The sequence below is a fragment of the Puma concolor genome, chromosome D4, assembly GCF_028749965.1.
Source record: "Puma concolor isolate L17-30 chromosome D4, mPumCon1.1.hap2, whole genome shotgun sequence".
Lineage (NCBI taxonomy): Eukaryota > Metazoa > Chordata > Mammalia > Carnivora > Felidae > Puma > Puma concolor.
In genome coordinates, this window is record NC_141679.1 from 47,319,193 (window position 1) to 47,325,919 (window position 6,727).

General features: G+C 39.1%; 1 pseudogene; it reads right to left on the reverse strand.

Annotated features, from left to right (window-relative positions):
• Positions 1 to 1,588: 1,588 nt before the first annotated feature.
• Positions 1,589 to 1,974, reverse strand: LOC112848938 (large ribosomal subunit protein eL30 pseudogene; annotated as a pseudogene).
• Positions 1,975 to 6,727: the final 4,753 nt, after the last annotated feature.

The window sequence follows — 6,727 nt, forward strand, 5'->3', positions numbered from 1 at the left end:
CCTGTCTACTAAAATAAAATAGGCTCTCTACTTTCCTATTCCCTTGACATTTGAGAGATAAAATGTTATTTTTATAGATATTCCAAAACCAATAAAATAAATAATTACAAAAATCTTGGTATATAAAATATCTAAGTAACTGCATCATGGTTGTAAAAATGCCCAAAGTGACTTCAAAATGATTACATATGCCACACATTGGAGGGAATTTGTTGGTGCTTTTAAAAATGATTTTTTTTTGTTTTGTGTGTGAAAAAAATAGCACAGACCCAAGGACAGCTACATGGTGCCATCAGAGAACATAAGTCACAAAACACGTGATTAACAAAACAGTATCAAGTCAATACAAACCAGTTAATTTTGCTAATGACTGCCATGCATGGTAAAAATAGACAGTGAGCTCTCTTCTGGCATGATTAACAAGCACATGTCTACCATGGAGCGTAGAAATTATAGTAAATAGTAAATGGGAAAAGAACAAGAAGAGTGGGAATGAGGAGGCAGAAGAACAGGAGCAATTGCTCAGACGCAGAGCCCGGCATTTAGCCCATCAGTAACATGGAGCCTGGCAGTGTGATGGAAGAAAATCTGCAAAAGTAAATACCTAACTCACATGGCCCAGAAGGGTCCAGAATCAGGTCACAGTGATCCCAAACACCTTTCTAAGAAAAAGAGTCCACTTATTGACAACTGTTCCAGAGAAGTGTTAACCAGATGGTTATTAGAGAGTCAGTTTATGTGTTCAGTCTGCCCTTAACACACCTAATTTTACTTCTTGGTCTTTTATGAAACACTTGGATTCCTTCTTTGAAAAAATATTGAAACAAATAATTTTGGTGTTGTTTTCAAGAGAAAAAAAATGAGTGCTTGTCTGAATTGGGTGTATTCTCTCTCTCTCTCTCTCTCTCTCTCTCTCTTTCCTTATTGACATTGATATAATGATGTGTTTGTCCATTCTGGAAAAATGTCCTTTTTCAACCAGCTTATGTCTCATCATCAGTAGCAGAAAACAGCATAGCTATTTCATCCATTATTAAGGTAGTAATGTTCAGCTGAAACACAAACATTTATCAACGTCCTCTGTGACTGCCTCAAAAATTGTCATGCAAGTGCACATTCATTTAACAAGCATTTCCTCACAACCTACTGTGGGCAGGGGATACAGGGACAGATAAAACCAAGTCTTTGTCATTAGCTTAATAATCCATTGTGGAGGATAGCTTATAAATACATAATTAAAATACCCAAAGCAGTTTAAAATTTACTGAACCCCAAGACACTTTTGTGGAACCTTCGGACAACGTGGTTTATCTTGTTATACACCACTAGAGTACCTGGCACTCATCCTTATGTAATTGAAATTCATTCATTCATTCATTCATTCGTGCAATGTTATTTTGAGTGCCACTTAGCATGTGCATGACGTTGTTCAAGGTTGTGGGTGGCGTCCAGAATCATAAACAAATTCACCACCTTCATTGAGCTCATATTATGTTGTTGAAGACAGAGAAAAACAATAAACAAATAATATAATTTTGTTTTGTTTTCTAACAAGCTCTGGTCTTATTAAAGAAAAATTCTGCGTGATTTACTTTTCACCAGTCTGTTCTGGCGACTGGTGCTTCGACTGATACCAGACTCATCTGGATCAATAATCGTCAGTATGCACACTCTGTAGTATTTCTCACATGCTGGACCCAATTCAATAGCATTTCTACTGTCGTGATGAACACCAGTTTTGGCCGACATGGCGTAGTTTTCTATTTCAGCTTTCCTCAAGGCTGGGCAGTTGTTGGCAAGGATGACCAGTTTCGCTCTGCCACGTCTAACCATTTTCATAGTCTGCTTGTACCCCAGCATGTACTTTCCGCTTTTCATAACGAGTTGGAGCCTAGAGTTGATGGACTCCGGTGACGTTTTCGTCTTCTTTGCAGCCACCATCTTCCTGCCTTTGGTGCGGGAGGGACCCAACCAAAAGCAGCGCCACGATGGCCGGGAGAGAGAAAGGCAACAGATCATATAATCTTAAGTAATGCTAGTCATTAAGAAGAAAAGCAGGGGGCACAGTGCCTGGGTGGCTCAGTCACTTATGTGTCCAGCTCTTGATTTCTTTGGCTCAGGTCATGATCTTGGGGTTCGAGAAATTGAGCCCCATGTCGGGCTGGGTTCTGACAGTGTGGAGCCTGCTTTGGATTCTCTTTCTCTTCCTCTCTTTCTGCCCCTCCCCTGCTCATGCCTGCTTTGGATTCACCCTTTCCCTCTCTTCTGCCCCTCCCCTGCTAGTGCTTGCACCTTCTCTCTCTTTCTCAAATAAATAAATTTTCCAAGAAGAATAAGAAGAAGAAGAAGAAAAAGAAGAAGAAGAAGAAGAAGAAGAAGAAGAAGAAGAAGAAGAAGAAGAAGAAAAATAGAGGCGCAAATTGTTAGAGAGTAATAGAATAAAGATTGTTGTGGATAGATATATTACAAAAGGCCTGTTTAAGGAGGTGATGTTTTCCAGAGACCTAAATAAAGTTTTGTCAGTTTTCTATTACTGCTATAACAAATTACCACAAATTTAGTGGCCTAGAACAACACAGAATCTCACAGTCCTGTAGGTCAGAAGTCTGACATGGGTGTCATTGGGATAAAATTCATGTCAGGTGACTTTCATACCTCTGAAGACCCCACAGAGGAATTTGTTTCCCCATTGTTTTCATATTCTAGAGGCTGTCCACATGTTTAACACAGGGCTCCTTTCTTCTATCTTCAAAGTGAATGGATCAAGTCTTATCACATCACCTTTTTCTTACCTTCCTCCATCATCCTAGCTTTCTCTGACAAACTCTCCATCTCAAGTCCTTTAATACTACTCAGATTTTCAAAGCCCCTTTGCCCTGGATCATAACATATTCCCAGGGTCCAGGGATCAGGACACGGACATCTTCTAAGATGGGGTCCATTATTATGCTTACCAGAGAAGTGAGTAAGTGTTGTATGTAAATATCTAGAGAACGAGCGTGCAAGGAAGAAGCAAGAGGCAAATGTAAAGACACTGAGTGGGAAATGAGACTGATGTGTTTGTGTCTACGAGACCAGTATGTCTGGAATGGGTGGAATGACAGAGCAATAAGTGATGATGTCAGTGGATTAAGCAGGGACCAGGTAAAGTGTGGCCTCAAAGCCACGGTAATATTACTTTTATTTCGATTATTATAACAAAATTGCAAGAAGGTTTTGGAAGGGATGATGACATAACCTGTTCATTTTGTCTCATGTGTGTGGTCAGCACTAGAATATGAGCAATTTGAGGGTAGGGACCATGTTTATCACGTTGCTGGTGTGTCTGTAATATCTGATTTAGTATCTGACTCAGAGTAAGCCCACAATAATCATTATTTAGCCACTCTAGGAATGAATGAGATATGTTGACCACAGTGAGTAACTGATAAATTTCCCCGTGCCTCTCTTCTGTCTACCTTCCTCTGTTCCCCTCTTCCCTATCTTCCCTCCATTTCTCCCTTCCTTCCATCCTTTGGACTTTCCTTTCTTCTGCTGTATGAGAAATATGGGTGCTATGAACTCTTCAAATGAAATGCTGAGACAAGTAGAGAATGCGATGTCTGTAGGATAAAAGCATTCTTATCTGAAAATAAGATTCATCTTATTGCCAAGAAATCGGCTCTAGTCTGATGACTCTTCGTGATGCACGTCTTGACAGATTAAAGATTATGATTTGGCCAGAGCAAGTACTGCAGAAACTAGACACAGAAAATTCTTCTCTAGCCTTTTGATGTACTTCCATGCAGTTTGTAAAAGCCACACTTGGATGGATTGCTTCCTGAGAATTTTCAATTTTACCAGACGGGCCTATACCCTATAGCCTTGTCGGGCTTGTCAAGACCACCCACCAAATATGAAGACAAAGTTACTGCTTATCTCTTCTGATTTTTCATATGCCATGTCAAAAATAGACATACGGTCTCCTTCCGTATTCAACTTTTACCAACAGTAACCGAATGACTATTATATGGCAATTAGGCTTGCTTCTCTTTGCACATTATTTCATCTGATTCCCACATTGACCCTTTAATAGGAGTTAAATACCTATTTTGCCCATTTTGGGAAATTGGGTGTAGAAGGTTAATAAAATAAGATGTACAAAGATGTGTATAATAATCTAAGGTTTATCCAACGAAGGGAAGAATTCAAGGGTGAGTCTCTGTGTGGAGAAGATATTACCTTTTTTAAAAGAATAAAAATACAAAGCCAAAAGCAGAAGTAGTTTTCTATTGGGGAAAAATGCAGTTGCATATTAGAGGAATAAAATGGATAGTAAGTCTTGAGAGAAAGCTAGACTTCTCTGAGTTTAATTGATTCGTAGATTTGACTCTGGAACCATATACATGTTTTGAATAATTTGACAACAAAATTATGTATACAAGCAATCCATAAAATGAAACTCCTCCAATGAGATAAACAAGCCTATCATTCAATTTGGCGGCATGATCACATAGAAAGAAGTCATTTCAAGCAATTTAAGATATGTAATTCACCTGTACATCCTAAGAGCGGAAAGAGTAGAATAAAAACTCTTGGGGCGCCTGGGTGGCTCAGCCTGGAGCCTGTTTCGGATTCTGTGTCTCCCTCTCTCTGACCCCCCATTCATGCTCTGTCTCTCTCTGTCTCAAAAATAAATAAAAACGTTAAAAAAAAAAAACTCTTAAACTCTTTTCAGTAATTATATTATAGGTGTGGTGTTAGTGTTATTATCCTGAGACTATTGTATGTGTTTGATGGAACAAAATGAATGAATTATGTTATGTTGCTGAGTTCTTAGATTTCTCAGCCTGAAGTAAGGTATTAGAGGATGGTGAGTTTGGGCTCCTGAATTTGAATTGGAATTATCAATATGAGCTCAGGTTTTAAAAAACAAACAAAACAGTTACAGATTATGTGTCCAAAAAAAAAAAAAAAATCAAGTCACTTTGGCTTCTAGTAAGTGCTTAACAAAGGCGAGCTATTATTATCCCCTCAGTTTTGCGTGTATTACTAAAATATCCTACTGAGAAAGAGCAACTAAGATTCAAGCCGGAAAAACATCATTTATGCATATGCGCTTTGCTTAAGAGTCTTCTCACATGCGGTACCTTAACAACGCTAGACAGAAACAGTGGTGGTAATGGAGACAATGGGTCCTCCTGACCTGTCTCAGCCAGGGCTGGAGGGTCATTGAGGTTTGTCAGGAGAGACCATTTTAACTAATAATTTCCATATACATCTCTATCTAGGATTTTGCAAGTGCTATCAGCAAATAGTGCTTCTTTAAGTATCCCTTCCATCGTCTGAGATGGAAGCAGCCATGCAAACTTCCGTGTCTACACTGAGGTTTGCAGGATAGAGAAAAATAAAGTTCGATAAGCCCTTGCCAGTTAAGGTAGTCCCAACTTGTTTAGCCCCACTTCTGTGTGTGTCAGAGCTCACGGTGAGCATCAAATAAATGGCGTTATCTTAGGATCACATTTTTCTTATTCCTGTTGTGCTTTGACTCTGGCCTCAATCTTACCTATATTTATTCTCTTGTCTCTGAAATCCTAATTTGAATCTTCCCCTGATACACTGCATTTGGTATGGCATTTGAAGCCCTTGTAACTTGATCTCAGTTCTTCCTGGGGACTTTTCTGGATATTTGTTTATTTATTTATTTATTTATGTTTATTTATTATTGAGAGACAGAAAGAGACAGAGCATGAGCATGGGAGGGGCCGAGAGACGGGGAGATACAGAATCTGAAGCAGGCTCCAGGCTCTGAGCTGTCAGCACCGAGCCCGAAGCGGGGCTCGAACTCACAAACTGTGAGATCATGACCTGAGCCAAAGTCAGATGCTTAACTGACTAAGCCATCCAGGCGCCCCTGGATTTTTTTTTTTTTTATCTCCAGTTTTTATTGTTTCTTATGAGCATGTGTTTATGTCTGTCTGTGACTATTTTGTTAGTTCATGCAAATATGTTGAAATGTCTGTTTGCCTTTATATAATTCTAAAGTATCCACATTAAAACTTTTGGAGAGTGTATGGATGTGTTGGTGTAAATGCACACATGTATGTGTATGCATGTGAATGTGGGCACTGTGTATAAGATGTGTAGGGGGAGACTAGACGGAAGGATGAGTCCACACTAGAAATATATTGACAAGAATTTTAACCCTGATGCTATTCATAACTTCACAGTGTATTCTTAGGCAAGTCACTGGTTTCTCACTTTCTTCATTTTTAAAATGCTTACTATGTACTGGAAAGAGGGTAAGATGGTTAACAGAATGGCTAACATGTAGTATTTGCCCTTAACAATGCACAGTCCACGTAGTTTGGTGAGGAAATAAACATGTAAATCTATAGTCATGGTGAGAAACATTTGTTCAGGGCTCCATATGTGACAGGGACAAGAGCCTATATTCGTGATATAATTTAAACGTCGTAACAAGCCAATGAAATATATTCTATTATTATTCATGTACTGTATACAGAAAGACTGAAACTGAGAGCATTTAATGACTTCCCCCAAGGTCACATAACTAATAGGTGTTGCAGGGCAAACTCAGGACTCTGATACCGCAGCTCAACTCTACAAAATCATGCCATACTGGCTCTCTCATGCATTAGTACAATTCTATAGCAATAACAGAGAGAGGACAAGAGTGCCAGAGCATACAGGACCTGAAGAAAATAGTTCTTTCAGAGGAAGGTCA